Source organism: Bubalus kerabau, chromosome 11 (assembly GCF_029407905.1).
Source record: "Bubalus kerabau isolate K-KA32 ecotype Philippines breed swamp buffalo chromosome 11, PCC_UOA_SB_1v2, whole genome shotgun sequence".
Classification (NCBI taxonomy): Eukaryota; Metazoa; Chordata; class Mammalia; order Artiodactyla; family Bovidae; genus Bubalus; species Bubalus kerabau.
The window spans coordinates 10,309,488-10,327,811 of record NC_073634.1 but is presented as its reverse complement, the minus strand read 5'-3'; positions in this window follow the sequence as shown (position 1 = coordinate 10,327,811).

The window sequence follows — 18,324 nt, the reverse complement described above, 5'->3', positions numbered from 1 at the left end:
CCATTTCTATCTGTCCACCCCTATTGCCTCCACCCATGTTTTTCACCATCACCTCTGGCCTAGATGACGCAGTAGCCTCCCTGCCACCTGTTGCTCCATACGTGAAATCCACTCTCCATTCTGTGGCCATCCTACATCCAACTATGCAACTTCTAAGTCTTCCTGCCCTCCACTATCTCTTGCACATATTAACAGTCTTCTCCACCTTTGTCTTTTTAATGCACGCTCACCTGTTAGGCTTTAGCCTAGATGTCATTTTCTTTGTAAAAACACTCCTTTACACCATGAATCCAGGTAAACAGCCCTTCCAGGGGCCTCCTGTAACATACTGTTGAACTGGAATTCCCTACTACGGAATTTCAGAAACCTTGCCTGTCTGGTTCACTGCTGTGATTCTAGAACCTGGCATACAGTGGTTGTGGCATAGAGGAAGTGCTCTACATAGCTCTATAATTCATGAATTCCTAGATAAGTGAATTGTTTTAGGATTTACTAAAGAAGGCAATGGCACCCCACTCCAGTACTCTTGCCTGGAAAATCCCATGGACGGCAGAGCCTGGTCGGCTACAGTCCATGGGGTCGCTAAGAGTCGGACACGACTGAGCGACTTCCCTTTCACTTTTCATTTTCATACATTGGAGAAGGAAATGGCAACCCACTCCAGTGTTCTTGCCTGGAGAATCCCAGGGACTGGGGAGCTTGGTGGGCTTCTATCTATGGGGTCGTACAGAGTCGGACACGACTGAAGCGACTTAGCAGCAAATGGAAATAAACTGGTTTGAGGGAGGAAAAATCAAACAGTGAGCTGGTGCATGAGGGCAAAATAGTCTAAAAATCATTTAAAATGCCTGCGTTCTATCATTAGTGCTTAAAAACACATTTGTAAACTTATAACATTTACTTGTTTGTGACACATGCTGAATCTCAGCTGTGTCCAACTCTCACGACCCCGTGGACTGTAGCCCACCAGGCTCTTCTGTCCCTGGAATTTCCCAGGCAAGAACACAGGAATAGGTTGCCATTTCCTCCTCCAGGGCATCTTCCCAACCCAGGGATCGAACCCATGTCTCTAACGTCTCCTGCATTAGCAGGCAGGCTCTTTAACCACTAGGGCCACTTGTGATTGATTTCCATTATTCTCATTCTCCTCTCCTCCCAGTATCTGTGTCATTTGTCACATGATTTTGCACAGGTCTCTAACTGTGGGCAGGAGACACAGTTTTCCCACCTCTGACTCTGATTTCAACCACGATGTCTGCTTTGATTAATAGATTGATGCGAAGATGACCCTGTGTCCTTCTGAGTCTAAGACTCAAGAGGCTGTGCGTGTTTCTCTCCGTCCTTTTGTGCCTCAGCCTCACCCAGGAGAATATGGCCATGTTCACCCACTGGCTCCAGAGGAGAATAAGAGACCCATGGAGCAGAGTTCCCCCAGCCAGGGTACTTCAGCTGACCTCAGCCTAACTCAGCTGACCCCAACTGACCTGGACCCATTGTTTTTATATAAAGGTTTATAGGCTTAAGTTATTGAGTTTCAGGATAGTTTTTTTTTTTTTTTTAACACTAAATTCTTGTAGCAGTCACTTCCTGATATGTCTGTCACTTGAATGTTTGGGTACAGCTATTCCAGAGAATGGTTATGATATAAACTTGCCACTGTTTATTTTTAAAAATGAACTTTTAGAAAAAGCATTTATAATACATATGTCTGACTAAAGAGTTGAATCCAGAATGTATCAAGAACTCGGGAAATTTCTGGATTAGAACTCCGTGCCTCCACTGCACAGGGCATGGGTCCGATCCCTGGTCGAGGGACTAAGGAACTTAAGAACCCACACCCCCCAACCCCGCCACCACCACCAAAAAACTAGAGAACCCATATCAAGCAATAATAAAAAAGACAATTTAGAATGGCAAAAACAAACTCCCAAAACAAAAAATCCATCTCACCTTGGGAGGAATATTTCACAAAAGAAGGAATACAAATGGCCAGTGATCACATGAAAAGGTACTCACCATCATCAGCCATAGGGAAATGCAAATTAAAACCACAATGAGATACTGCTTCACTCACACTAGTGGAGCTCTTACCCGCAGACTTGACAACCCGACAGAGCAAATGTTCAGAAGCCTGTGAAAACCTGGAACACTCCTCCATTGCTGGTAGGGGTACAGCGATGCTCGACCACACTGGAGAACTCCTTTGACATTTTTCATAAGGATAAGCTTTACCCCATGACCCAGCAATTTCACTCCTAGTTATTACTCACCAGAAGTAAAGACTTCCTGTCCACAAAAAAAAAAAAAAAAGTACAGAAGAATGTTTATTGTAGCCTTCTTCATAATTAGGGCTTCCCTGCTGGCTCAGATGGTAAGGAATCCAATGGTAAAGAATCCACCTGTAAAGCAGGAGACCTGAGTTTAATCCCTGGGTCAGGAAGATCCCCTGGAGAAGGGAATGGAAACCCACTCCAGTATTCTTGCCTGGAAAATCCCATGGACAGTGGAGCCTGGCAGGCTATAGTCCATGGGGTCGCAAGACTTGTGGACACAGTGAGGGGAGGAGAGGGTGGGAGGGATATAAAGTTTGCTAACAGCAAATTTCATGTTGGGAGCTTAAAACCTGGGACTCAGAGAAGTGAAGTGGTTGAGGTATCAAAACCAGTCAAAGTGGGTAAAGAATTTTCTCTGGTTTGCAGACTCCTAATCAGACTGCTAGTCCCCATTTTGTCCCAAGACACAACTGATCTGAGAGATGAGCTTTATTTTCTCCCTAAGAACCAGTACAAATTTAATTAGTATTTTCCCTCAAAATTTATGGACTAATATTCAGGTCGCTTTGTAAAAAAACTTGGCACTAATCAACTTGAAAGAATTGACCCCTTCATGGGCCAGTATCTCAACAGATTAATAAACATTAAGAAATTTTATACCTCAAATTTTGCTTTGTGAATTCAATAAAATTCTTGAATGTCAAATCAGTGATTAATTTTGAATTCTAAAGTATTGGGAGTGCATTTTATTATTACAGATAGAAAACTTTAGAAGGCAGACTTTTTAAATAATATTAATTACCTTTTATTTATTTATTTTTGACTACACCACAGAACATGTAGGATCTTAGTTCCTCAGCCAAGAATCAAACCCTCACCCCCTTCATTGGAAGTGCAGAGTCTTAACCTGTCCCTAGAAGACAGATTTTGAAAATTGTCTTTAAATATATTTAGCGAGTTGAATGTGAAAAGAAAATTCCATTCCCCATCTTGGTTATGTGTTTATGTGGATATGCTGAAACATGCAATACTTGATTTTTTTCAGGCTAAAATTAGTAGAATAAGTTATCAAATGAATACAGTAGCTCCATTTATCCTTCTTGATATCAACAACTAACCATGATGAGGGGTGATCCATCTAGGAAAAAAATGAGGAAAACTCACATGGCTTTGGTAACAGGAATTTTTTCCTAAGCATCTAAATTTAGTTTTAAAATGCCATACTCAATATTTCACTAGTGTTTAGAAATATTTCTAAGCTTTATTGTATCTGTAGCTAGATCTAATGCATTCAAACTTAAAAACACTTTTAAAATGGTCATTTTTGTCAAATGCGTTTTCTTCTATATTTTCTTTTGGAGTATAATTACTTTATAATATTGAGATGGATTCCACCATACATCAACATGAATCAGCCATAGGTATACATACGGCCCATCCCCCTTGAGCCCCCCTTCCTCTTCCCTCCCATCCTGTCCCTCTAGGTTGTCACAGAGCACTGACTGTCAAATGCCTCTTTATCAATAATCAATGCTTAAAAATGCATTTGGGGGACTTTCCTGGCAGTCTAGTGGTTAAGACTCCACCTTCTAATGCAGAGGGTGCCAGTTTGATCCCTGGTCAGAGAGCTAAGATCCCACATGTCTTGCAGCCAAAAAACCAAAACATAACACAAAAGAAATATTGTAACAAATTCAATAACATCTTTAACAAATGCTTGCATGCATGCTAAGTCACTTCAGTAGTGTATGACTCTGTGCGACCCTATGGATCCTATGCTAGCCCTCCAGGCTCCTTTGTCCATGGGATGCTCCAGGCAAGAATACTGGAGTGGGTTGCCATGCCCTTCTCCAGGGGATGTTCCCGACCCAAGGATCAAACTCGCATCTTTTATGTCTCCTGCATTGTCAGGCGGGTTCTTTACCACTAGTACCACCTGGGGAGCCCCTTTAAAAAATGGTCCACATCAAAACAGCAACAACAACAAAAGCCTTTTAAAAAATGCCTTTGGGAAGTCTCATTCATTTCTCATGCCCCATTGTATACATTGGAAGCATTGTTTTAAGGTATTAATCTATGTCAGTGGCCAGTGATTGTATATGGCACCGAACAGAAAAATAAGCAAGCAAAAACACAATTCCACAAACTGTAGGGGAGCAGTAATGACCGGCCTGTATAGTAGATTCATGTGCTTTCTAAAATGAAGTGAAGTCGCTCGATCATGTCCAACTCTTTGCAGGACTATGGACTGTAGCCTACTATGGCCCTTCTGTCCATGGGACTCTCCAGGCAAGAGTACTGGAGTGGGTTGCCATTTCCTTCTCCAAAGGATCTTCCTGATCCAGGGATCGAACCCAGGTCTCCCACACTGTTGGCAGACGCTTTACCGTCTGAGGCACGAAACCTCCCGTAATTCTTAACAGAAGTGCTTTCTCATCAGGTGGTATCACTTCTGAGCTCCTATGAATGTTTTTTCCCCTGGATACTTTCCCTGGATACTGGATGACTAAGCTACCCCACTGATCTTGCTGCTGACCCCTGCACACACTCATTTTCTCTGATCAATACTGCAAACACACACAGATTAGGGATCTGCATTTCTATACGAGGCCACTGCTGCCAGATTTCACAAATAGTACAGGATGCCAGCCAAATTCATATCACACTCAAAGAATCATTGTTTTATGAGAGTATTCTCCCCTGTCTATCTGGAATTCAAGTTAACCTGGGAACCCCATCCTGAGAAGTAACTTAAGGAAAAGTCCTATGAAAGTTTGTATTAATATGTTGTTTATTTTACTGTGTAGTTTCTTTTTCATAGGGACCGAGCATAAGGTGTGTATATGTGTGTGTGTGTGTGTGTTTTCTCCCTCTCTTGGTTTTAATATCAGGAAGCCTTGGTTGTCTTCTGTGAAATTCATTTGTTTTTATCTTAGAAGGTCTGCACAGGAGTCCTTGGTGAGGCTCCTGTTATCACCTTGGCTGCTGAAAGGCTTGAAGACACAAAATTGTGGCCCATCCAAGTCTAAGAGACACACGGGCACCATGTTTATGCTTATTTTTAGCCTTTCTGGCCTCATCTTTGGTTTCCTTTCCTCTGTTGTTTCTAACTATGTTATTGTTATTTTCTCAGGTTTTGTATCATTTTTAGCACTGTTCAGAAGCCTCAGGGACAGGGTGTGTGAGGAAAAATAAATAGGCCAAACCTGGCATCTTAGGCAGTCTTACAAAAATAATTTGATAATTTGATGAGGAATTTGTTGTTTTGAATTCCATCTCAAGTGGTTTTTGTGGCTAAAGATTTACTTATTGCTACATGAAGGTCTACAGCTTTGGCCCAAGGGGGTCCCACGGCTGAAGCCCTGAAGGTGGTGATGGAGTCGAGATTTAGTGTGTTTCCCTTCCATCCAGGAAAGAAAGTTCACCTGTTCTTTTGAATACTCTTTCCTTCGTTGCTGCTGCTGCTAAGTCGCTTCAGTCGTGTTCGACTCTTTGAGACCCCAGAGACGGCAGCCCACCAGGCTCCTCTGTCCCTGGGATTCTCCAGGCAAGAACACTGGAGTGGGTTGCCATTTCCTTCTCCAATGCATGAAAGTGAAAAATGAAAGTGAAGTTGCTCAGTCGTGTCCGACCCTCAGCGACCCCATGGACTGCAGCCTACCAGGCTCCTCGGCCCATGGGATTTTCCAGGCAAGAGTACTGGAGTGGGGTGCCATTGCCTTCTCCACTTTCCTTCGTTACCACCTCTAAAATCATCATTTTGTTCAAATAACATCATTTCTATTAATATCTTATTTCCAGTCAAATAAATACCCTACCTCCTGTTTCTTTCTTTAACCTCTAAGTTATCAGAAGGCAATGGCAACCCACTCCAGTGTTCTTGCCTGGAGAATCCCATGGACGGAGAAGCCTGGTAGGCTGCAGTCCATGGGGTTGCACAGAGTCAGACATGACTGAAGCGACTTGGCAGCAGCAGCATCAGAAGGTAACTAAGCCATATTATACCTCCTTGTTGACAGGGAAACAGAACAGCTGTCCATATGGTTTGCTTTATGTGTAGTTCCATCTGAAAGTTGAGTTAATTGGGCAGAAAGTTAAGGGATTCAGTCAGTCTAAAGGTTAAAATTCGAATACTCCATTGAGAGCTGAAGTCCAAGTTAACTCTTGGCTGGCTTGATACCCCCTAGCAGATGTGTTTATGATTGGTGTTCCCATTTTTACTTCTTTCATAGGATTAAAGTGGCTTACATTTAATTTCTTTTTAAAAAACAAATACAGCCCACGGGGTCGCAAAAGAGTCGGACATGACTGAAACGACTTAGCACGCAAACACATGCTTCTCCATCCATTCACCGGTTGGTGGATATTTAGATTGTTTCCATGTCTTGGCATGCATTGAATTTCTGAAATGTCTTCTAAAAGCTATCACCTTGACACTGTTATAGGAAGCCCTCTCTTCCATTTCTGTCTTCTCTTGGTTGACAGCGAGCAATAGGAGTATGTAGGAAGTTAGGGGGAGCTGGAGACGTGGAATTGGATGTGTGGTTCCACCCATCAGTACATAAACAATAAGAACAAATAAAAATTAAAAGAATATTTTTTAAAGCTACCCTAAAGCATTGTGACATTTTCTTTTAAAATGTGGCAGGGAGTTTTTAAACTGCCTAAATGAAACTACCTTGGGTGGTTTTTTCTTTTTTTTAAATGCACAGTACAAAATGTTTAATTCTTTGAATGATGAAAAATTAGCAAAATCATTTAAAAGAGTGAATTCAAACTTGGGTCTCTGGAACGTGACCACAGAGAGACAGAATCAGATAAGTTGTTAAGAAAAATGCTGGGCTGGGCTGCAGCTCCCAGCTCTGCTCACCCCATTGTCCTTAAGCTCATTCACCTCCGGTAACAGGTCCCAGCCTGACACGGGGAATAGCTCACATTTCAGCCTCAGCTACGCTCCTCTCTGGAGCTTCTCTCACTGCACTTCCTGGTTTCATCAAGAGAGGTCAGTGTGGCACTGCTGCTAGTACCAGTCTCTCTGGCTCCCAAAACAATGGGAAATGCCGTCAGTCAGTCAGTCAACAGCCAGGCGGAGGACAGACCCAGGCACCATGGCCAGCCAGCAGGGACAAAGAGGGGTGTAAAGGAGCTGGTCTGACGGCATAGGAACATGGAGCAGGAGCAACAGAGGATATAGTTAAGCAGGCTAAACCAGTGGATACGGGCCAGATCAGGGGGGAGATCATTAATATCCTATTTACCTTTGGTAGGCATTGTGTTTGACAGCATTTCTGTAAGGAGATAGTAGAGGACAGAGGAGCCTCACACGCTGCAGTCCATGAGGTCGCTAAGAGTTGGACACGACTTAGGGACTGAACAACAATGCAAAGCCTCGAACATGAAGAACTACTTTTTAAAAGATTTGACTAGCTTGCATCATTTTGATGCTGTCTCTATGTCAAGATACCTTGTAGGTATTTCTTTGAAACAAACAGGTTGAAACAAACCAAAAAAATCCTCATGAATCTCTTCCTTTGAGAAATAAACTACTATGTTATTATACATTTTTTATGAATAGAGGGCCCAACATAAGGGGACAGTAAACGACATCCGTTATCCCCCACCGGGGCCTCCCTTGTGGCTCAGATGGTAAAGAATCTGCCTATAATACAGGAGATCCAGGTTTGATCCTTGGGTTGGGAAGATCCCCTGGAGGAGGGCATGGCAACCCACTCAAGTATTTTTGCCTGGAGAATTCCATAGATAGAGGAGCCTGGTGGCCTACAGTCCATGGGGTCACAAAGTCGGACATGACTGAGTGACTAACACTTTCATTATCCCCCTACTAGAGTGCTGAGGGCTTCTTTACTTGGTTGAGGGTCTTATTGAAATCCCCAGGCCAATATATCAGAACCTTGGGGGTGGGAGTGGGAACATTGGTATCTTTTAAAGGCCCAGGAGAGTCCAGTGTGCAGCAAGGGTGGGGAATCCCTGCAGGACAATGTCATCAAATTGGCTTCTCATCCAACACTGAAATGATATTTTATAAATGATTGAAGAAAAAACCCATTTCATGGAAATGCTTGACAAATGGAGAGCCATTCAATTCTTCAAAAGCATTGTACAACCTGAATGTAGACCTGGTACTGCAGTTCCTTTGGAAGAAGTGTTGGAGTTGTGTGCTGGTATCCTTTTGAAGGCTGCCAACCATTATCATATGGTCTTTCCAGTAGTCATGTATGGATGTGAGAGTTGGACCTTAAAGAAGGCTGAGCACCGAAGAATTGGTGCTTTCTAACTGTGGTGCTGGAGAAGACTCTTGAGGGTCCCTTGGACTGCAAGGAGATCAACCAGTCAATCCTAAAGGAAATCAACCCTGAATTGTCACTGGAAGTACTGAAGCTGAAGCTGAAACTCCAGTACTTGGGCCACCTGATGCGAAGAGTCAACTCATTGGCAAAAACCCTGATGCTGGGAAAGACTGGGGGCAAAAGGAGGTGGGGTGACAGAGGGTGAGATGGATGGATAGCATCGCTGATTCAATGGACATGAGTCTGAGCAAACTCCAGGAGACAGGGAAGTATTAATAGGGAAGCCTGGTGCGCTGCAGTTGCGGAGTCCGACATAGGGTCGCACACAGTCAGGCATGACTTAGCCGCTGAACAAGAAAAACCATCATTTGTGGGTCAGGTGAAATGAGATTTATGTCAATAGAGCAGAAGCTGGTTTTTCTGTGCAGTTAAGCCCTTTTGCCTAGGTAAATAAGCAAACAAACGTGGGGCATCAGACAAGAGGGCTCCCTTTCCCTTAGTTTGGTCTCAAACAAAAACTGCGACTCCCACCTCCACCCTGGTTCTGTAATTGATTATAGAGAGACCTTTCTGCCCAGCATACTTACTGGTTCTCATCCCATCAAGGAAAAGAACATGACTTTATTTTTACTTCTTTCTTAAGTGAAACAACTACTCTTTTCACTGACATGTGCTTTAACCTATGTGAAGACTAACTGCAGGAAGAGAATCAGTTTTAGTTTAAAAAGCTTGTATAAAAATGTCATTTAATAAAGTTATTTTTTTAACTTTTATTTTATATTGGAGTATAGACTATTAACAATGCTGTGATAGTTTTAGGTGTGAAGCAGAGCAACTCAGCTATACATATACATGTATCCCTTCTCCCCTATATGTGGCAATTATTTTTAAGGCATAAAAATCACTAAAATACTTTCTATTGCATTATGGACAAAGTATGGGGAGGTAAATAAAGGTGTGTGAGTCAAGTGAAAATTGTCCAACTGCATTTACAGTGGAAGATCTCAAATGAAAGCAATAATAAAGTTCCTGCATAATTTTAAAAATTACAGTATGTGGTTCTGTTGAACATACAAATGGAATTGGTGTACCTGTCCATTGCTGGAGACCACATGAAGTAGCAGAGAATTTGAAAAATAATTTGAAAATACTTTTAAAAGCTTTGAAGAATTCATACCCTAGGTAATAGCAAGCAAGTAATATTTCTATAATATATGGTGTTTGTAACATTATATTTAAACACGATGAGAGAATAAGGTGGCACGGTGGTAAAGAATCTACCTGCCAACACTAGAGACTGAGGTTCGATCCCCGGGTAGGGAAGATCTCCTGGAGTAGGAAATGGCAACCCACTCCAGTATTCTTGCCTGGAAAATTTCATGAACAGAGGAGCCTAGCAGGCTACAGTCCATAGGGTCAAGAAGAGTCGGATATGATTGAGTGCCTGAGTACACACACATAGAATCATATGTAAGAACATGTATCCAACATGCATAAATATCTCCAGAATGTTCTTAAAATCTTTAACATAATTTATTTGTTGATAATAAGTTGTTTATATTCAATACATCATTGGTTGGGTCATACAGTTACCTTCCCCAAACTTTTCAAGCTGTGATCAGATGTTTCCTTTAAGATTCAAGGCCAAGTGACGTTCTTTCTCACATGTTTCTTCAGTGATTCTAAGAGGTTAGCACCCCCTCAGTCTCCATGGTACAACCAGTTCTGCCCTTCTGAATCTGGGGTGTTACTGGGCAATTGTTGACTTTCCAGATGGATCCCCATGGTACCAACCAGTTCTGCCCATGTGAATCTGGGGTGTTACTGGGCAATTGTTGACTTTCCAGATGGATCCCCATGGTCCCAACCAGTTCTCCCTTTCTGAATCTGGGGTGTTACTGGGCAATTTTTGACTTTCCAGATGAATAGACACTAACTGATTTATTCTTCTTCATATGGAACCTTCTCTACCATTTTAATCTTACAAAGTCCAGTGATTTGATGCATGGAGCTTGCCTCCCCCCGCTCTACCCCCTACGCAGGGAGAAGAGCAGAACAGGCAAGGGTAGAAAAGGAAGGACCAAGGGGGCCCCCGCCATAGCCAAGACCAAGAAAGAGGGTGAGATCCATGGTCCTGCAGATAAATTACACCCTCTGGTTCACCAAAGAATGGACACTGCATACATCTGTCAAAATGCAGATGCCTTGGCCCCAGCACAGAACTCGTGGATCATTTCAGAGGAGGTGAGAGGGAGAATGTGCCAATACTCATGCTTTGAACAAATTTCGCAGGTGAGTCTTATGCATGATAAGGTTCGAGAATCATTAAGACAAAATGTTGGTAGGTGGGACTTGCCTGGCAGTTCAGTGGTTGAGACTCTGTGCTCCGAAGGCAGGAGCCAAGGTTCACTCCCTGGTCCGGGAACTAGATTCCACAGGTCACAATTAGGGGGTTTGCATGCCACAAATAAAAAATCCCACACGCCAGAACTAACACCCAGCACAGGCAAACACAGAAATAAAAGTTTGAAGATAAAATGTTGATATGATAAGCAAGCATTACTTTTGCATGTAATTACACTTGCTCTTAAGAAAATATTTCATATTTCCAAACATTCAGAAAATTACATTTTAAGCTTTCAACTTGTCCTCTATTGAAAGACCTCCCAAAAGAAGGTGGTTTAAACTTGTGTGGCAAAAACAATTTCATTTTCTTTTCTTTTCATAGTATCTTCAACTGAGCTTAAAGAGACACTCCTAAGTGCTCTCTGGTTTTTATTGCACAAAATTGGGCTGAAAGGGGTGACTTCATGTCAGTTTTGTGCAAGGTCTGGTTCAGATCACTGTTTGGGTTTGTACACAGATCTGAGAATGTCCCACTTCTCTTCAGGAAGCTGTTATTCAGTTCAGTTCAGTTGCTCAGTCGTATCTGATTTTTTGCAACCCCATGGACTACAGCATGCCAGGCCTCCCTGTCTATCACCAACTCCCAGAGCCTGCTCAAACTCATGTCCATCGCATCAGTGATGCCATCCAACCATCTCATCCTCCGTCGTCCCCTTCTTCTCCCGCCTTCAATCTTTCCCGGCATCAGGGTCTTTTCCAGTGAGTCAGCTCTTTGCATCAGGTGGCCAAAGTATTGGAGTTTCAGCTTCAGCATCAGTCCTTCCAATGAATATTCAGGGCTGATTTTCATTAGGATGGACTGGTTGGGTCTTGCAGTCCAAGGATCTCTCAAGAGTCTTCTCCAAAACCACAGTTCAAAAGCATCAATTTTTTGGCACTCAGCTTTTTTATAGTCCAACTTTCACATCCATACATGACTACTGGAAAAACCATAGCTTTGACTAGATGGACCTTTGTCGTTTGTTATTAGTTTATTAAATTTTAGTTATTTGAAGGAAAAAATTTATTTATTACCTATTCTTCATATGGAAGTACATTTCATATGAATCCAAGAGTTAAATATAAGAATGGAATCATAAGAGTTAATTAAAAGAATGATTACAGAGTTTTCTGTATTACTCTGTGCAAACACATTTTAAAGCTTGGATTAAAACATAGATAAAAAGCTTTCCAAACCCAAAGGTGAATTTACCCGGCGAATCTCAAAAGCTAACTTGAGATCAAGTAGGTGGCCATGTGGGAAGTTCATTCCAGGACAATGAAGAAGCTGTTGCTAGAGTGAAGTCAACTGAAAAAAATAGAGTCATAACCTGAAAAGTAGTTATTTTATTTAGTGGGAACGTTTAGGACTCCAAGCCCAGGAAACAGCATCTCAGTAGCTCTGAGAAAATTGCTCCAAGCAGGCCGGAGGGGGAGTCAGGCTATATACAAGTTTGCAACAAAGGGAGCAGGCAGTCTGAACATCAAAGATCAAGTATCAAATTAAGGAATCTAGTATTCTATGTATGGGAAGATGCAAACCTCTGGGATCATTTAATTCATTCCTTTCATATGTACTTCAGCTATCTGGGGTCCGTTGGATCATAGAAAAAGCAAGAGAATACCAAAGAAACATCTACTTCTGCTTTATTGACTATGCCACAGCCTTTGACTGTGTGGACTGCAATAAACTGTGGAAAATTCTATAAGAGATGGGAATACCAGATCATCTGACCTGCCTCCTGAGAAATCTGTACACAGGTCAAGAAGCAACAGTTAGAACTGGACATGGAACAACACACTGGTTCCAAATTGGGAAAGGAGTACATCAAGGCTGTATATTGTCACCCTGCTGATTTAACTTATATGCAGAGTATATCATGAGAAATGCTGGACTGGATGAAGCACAAGCTGGAATCAAGATTGCTGGGAGAAATATAAATAACCTCAGATATGCAGATGACATCACCTTTATGGTAGAAATTGAAGAAGAATTAAAGAGTCTCTTGATGAAAGTGAAAGAGGAGAGTGAAAAAGTTGGCTTAAAACTCAACATTTAGAAAACTAAGATCATGGCATCTGGTCCCATCACTTCATGGCAAATAGATGGGGAAACAGTGGAAACAGTGTCAGACTTTATTTTTTGGGGCTCCAAAATCACTGCAGATGGTGACTGCAGCCATGAAATTAAAAGACGCTTACTCCTTGGAAGGAAAGTTATGACCAACCTAGACAGCATATTAAAAAGCAGAGACATTACTTTGCCAACAAAGGTCCATCTAGTCAAGGCTATGGTTTCTCCAGTAGTCATGTATGGATGTGAGAGTTGGACTACAAAAAAAGCTGAGCACCAAAAAATTGATGCTTTTGAACTGTGGTGTTGGAGAAGACTCTTGAGAGTCCCTTGGACTGGAAGGAGATCCAACTAGTCCATCCTAAAGGAAATCAGTCCTAAATATCATTGGAAGGACTGATGCTGAAGCTGAAACTCCAATACTTTGGCCACCTGATGTGAAGAACTGACTCATTGGAAAAGATTCTGATGCTGGGGAAGATTGAAGGCAGGAAGAGAAGGGGATGACAGAGGATGAGATGGTTGGATGGCATCACCGACTTGATGGACATGAGTTTGAGTGAGCTCTGGGAGTTGATGATGGACAGGGAAGCCTGGTGTTCTGCAGTCCATGGGATCGCAAAGAGTTGGACATGATTGAGTGACTGAACTGAACTGCTATGCTATGCTAAGTCACTTCAGTTGTGTCCGACTCTGGGCGACCCCAACTATCTGGGGTCAAATCCTGTTTCCTTATTTGCCTTAAGTAATGGCAGATGACTGCCTTTTGCATCAAACCCCAGCACCACCCCCCACCCCCATCACAGTTTTGGGAGCCCTCATTCACATTTGGAAGTCAGGAATCGCTGATGGCTATGGCATTTCTCATTTATTGATACGGCAGGAAATATTTCATTTCACAGGGAGAAGGAAATCTCTCTTTCCTTCAAAAACTCTTTTCAACGACTTTGATGCCTGAAACTCATTTTTCTCAAGCGAGGCTTAAATGCTAGGACTCTGAGAGATCTAACATGCCAAAATGTGAGGTGTTCATTCAGAACTTTCTTAAAAAGGGAATATTTAGTAAAAGGGGCAAGGGGAAGCCCGGAGGAGGGAGGAGGTCTGCACAGCAACAAGAGACTGAAGTGTCAGACAGAGTTGCCCCCTTCCTTTTTCTGGGGCCAGCCTGCTGGGTTCCATTTCCTTCCCCTAAAGGGAAGGGACTAGCGATTGGGAGGCAATGCCTTGGGCTACCGAAGCAAAACTGCCGGAGCTAAAGGAAGCCTAACTCTTAATTCTGGTCCCTGGTCTGAAAGGAACAGAGGCAAGCCCGTTTCACTTTAGCCAGATAATAGATCAAACTGGGGAGAACAGATAAATCCATAAAAGGCTTTCACCCAGACCATATTTGCCATACAGAAAAAGAAAGGCACTCTATTTCAGCGCCTCTGGGCCTCCTCCCGGAGCTGAGCTAATTAAGGGTCACTCCAGGATCTTCTGAGTTTTCTTTGGTGGCTTCAGAGGGGAAAGATAGGAGGTGGCTTTGAACAAACAGGAACCTCACCCATAAAGCCAATCTCAGATTTCAGCCTCAGTTCTTTTGCCAGCTAAAGCATCCACGTGGAGAAGGGAGTGGGCCATTCTGCCAGGGAACTCACCCTTAGGGAAAGACAAAACCCCAACAGGCACAGAATAACAAAAGGTAATCTCAGAAACACGCTCTTAAGCCTTGGTCCCTTATCATCAAGACCAAACGTGGAGAACTGGATCCCTCTGGTGGAAGAGTACGGCATGTGTTTAGGCTTATAGGTCCGGGTTTGCCAAACTGTAGGCAGAGGTCTTCTGCAGTCTCTTGAGAAATTTCCATTGATTCCCAAAGCCTCCCCTGGTCCTCGCCTAGCTTAGAGCCTGGCAGTGGCCACACACGCCAACCCCTCATCTGGTAACTCTTCACGGTCTTGGGGTGTCACCTTGGGATTTTGTCCTCAACTCCACACTGCCACCCCCAAGTCTGAAGGCATTTTCTAGGAGAATTTGAAGAACAGCCAAATGCAAAGTCAAACAGGCAGAAAGCTTAGCGAGAGATTAGTTCACATTAAATATGTGCGTTTTGGCGCCTGCAGGGCAGTTTTATACTATTTATACAGGGCAGTGGAAAAACTATTTGGAGGTTTACTTTGCATTTAAAAAGTTGGCAATAAATTCACCTGTGAGTGATTCGAGCTGGTGTGTGGCAGAGGCCAACACAATATTGTAGACAATTGTCCTTCAATAATTGTACTTTGTTCTATACTTTTCAAGATTGTACAATTATAATCTTTGATAATTAAAAAAAAATACACACACAAAGAAGCTGACAATAAATATATTAAAGTCACACCTTTTAAGTTTCTCTAAACATTTAAGGTGGATTCACATTCAAGGGGACTTCCCAAGTGGTGCAAGGTAAAGAATCTGCCTGCTAATGCAGGAGATGCAAGAGACACAAGTTCAATCCCTGAGTGGGGAAGATCCCTGGAGAAGGAAATGGCAACCCACTCCAGTATTCTTGTCTGGACAGTTCCATGGACAGAAGTGGGCTAGTGAATCAGAACTTATAATTATTTGAGAAAATTAAATTCTCCTAAACTTTCCATTGCTATTTGTAATCTTGCCAAGATGTCTATTCAAAAATGATTTGACTGTTTCAAGCGCTTAAGTTTTCACTTTATACTGGAATTTAAGTTCAATCTTTTGTCTCTGTCAACTCAAAATCTCAAACAATAGAAGTATACAGTTGCAAACATGCACAGTTTCCTTAATTAAGATATCAGTATCACAGATTAGATCTCATAAATATTCTTTAAATTTAGTTTTAAACTCAGCCCCCCCCCCCCCATTGAAAGATGTTTATCCATTATGGAAACAATGTTGTCATTTCACACAATTTGGGGATTTCTTTCCTATAGAATTTCAGGGGGTGCCTTCTCAACTTGGGAAGCTTCTTAATGGCCAGAGATTTCAGGCAGGACATGATTGATCCTTGTCTGATGCTAATGGATTATGTCTGACCACAAGTAGGTGGTGGCTGGTCCATGGATCCATTATTCAAAGGAGGTCATCAGATAGTCCCAGACTTACAATTAATTATATAAGAACTAACTATTTGAGAAAGACCTTCAGAAGTGGCACCATAATGCACAATTTTCATTAGATTGTCTATGTGCATCTTAAGATACATAGTATTTTTTCGTTTCACTGTGAAGATCTTTAGAACGGATAGAATCTCCACTTTTTCAAATATTTCTTCTACTCCTGATATTAAATGATCCTTGCTTGAATTTTGACTCTCCTCTCATGACTTGTCTGAGTACTTGATCATGGTGTTCACAGTTGCTCTGTTAACAAGGAGATCAAGTTGAAGCAGCATTGAGAGGCTGCCGAGAGAGTTATTTCAGGCTTATTCACTGGAATATACGTGGACAATAAACTAGAGGGCTCTTTTGCTAAGAGTTGAGCAAGTTTTCCGTGCTATTCTTTCTTTTTTTAAAAAGTATAGTTGATTTACAATATTGTATTAGTTTCATGTGTAAAGTAATTCAGATAGATATATATATATATATATATAGATATAGATATAGATATAGATATGGGCTTCCCTGATGGCTCTGACAGTAAAGAATCTGCTTGTGATGCAGGAGACCTGGGTTCAATCCCTGGGTTGGGAAGATCCCCTGGAGAAGGGAATGGTGACCCACTCCACTATTCTTGCCTGGAGAATTCTGAGGACAGAGGAGCTTGGCAAAATAAGGGTCCATGGGGTCACAGAGAGTCAGACTCAACTGAGCGACTAACACTTTGATACACACACACACACACACACACACGTGTGTACTCTTTTTCAGATTTTTCTCCATGATAGGGTCTAGGCACAGACCCACACATACATACACACACAGTGACTTTTGATTTACATATTTAAGATCAGGTAGATCAGTATGGAATCCATAGAGCTGAACTTACGAATTCAAAGCTACAGAGTTCCAGTAGTTGCACCCAACTGCAAGCGCTGGAGATGTGTAAGGGTGCAACTGTTTCAGTGACAAGTAACAGTGTCTTTAGGTAAGAAAAGCCAAGGTTTCCAGAGTCTGTTCAACAGCAGACTTCTTCCCTACCTTAGCATACCTCATCTTTCACCAGAAGTGGTTCTGTAATTCTCCCGGATAAAGGGAATCAAAGGCTATGATTAGAGAGTACTTAAAAAAAAAAAAAAATGACAGTGTGCTAGTATTATTGAAAGGCCAAAGAAAGTTTGAAAAATGTCCATATTTTGTTGGGAAATAATCATAGGAATAACATGGATTGAGCAGTTGTTACTGCAATACCTTAAATGCCTCCCAAGAAGTCTATTAATTTCCCAAATCACATGGCCACTATCATCAGTTTTGAGATGAGAAAACCAAAGATTACTTGCCCAACATCATAAAACCAATCAATATAAGTGTGTTTTAGTCACTCAGTCATGCCCAACTCTTGGTGACCCCTGGACTGTAGCCCACCAGGCTCCTCTGTCCATGGGATTCTCCAGGCAAGAATACTGGAGTGGGTCACCATTCCCTTCTCCAGGAGATCTTTCCCACCCAAGGATAGAACCTGGGTCTCTTGCATTGCAGGCAGATTCTTTACCATCTGAGTCACCAGTATAGGACCTTATATAAAAAAATTAGGCAGTCAGACTCCAGAGCTACCCTCATAAACCCTGGCCTATATCTACGCCCCCAAAACAAACTTTTTTGTCGCTTTTTCTCGGCATTTCCCTCCACATTTGATCTTCGCAATTCTTGTTACATTTCCCACTCGGACTATTTTAAAATAAACCCTAGAAACCATGAGGTATGTGTATCTGAGGATGCCTTCCTAAAATTCGCCAAATGTAGTTTCCACTTATTCACAGGGTTGTGTGTAATTGGATTACTTGCATAATACCGAGGCACAAGTGCCCTAAACATTCATATCAGAAACACCATTCTCATTTTTTCTAGCCTCCTTTGACAAACACTTCCCCACCCTGTACTCAGCCTGTTCTCCTTGTTAGCAGTCTATGCAGAGATGTACTGCTATATTTTCTGAGTATGACTGGTTACCTCTCTGAGTCATATTTACCATTATTGCTTCTTTGTTTCCATATTCTCCTTTGTATGAACTATCTAAGTTTCAGAGAAACTCGTGTTCATTTCCTTATCTTATACCAAACCAAACACTCTCTCAGAAAACCTACAGAATTCTTAAACAACCCTGATGGAGCAAGAACTTGATATGCATGCTT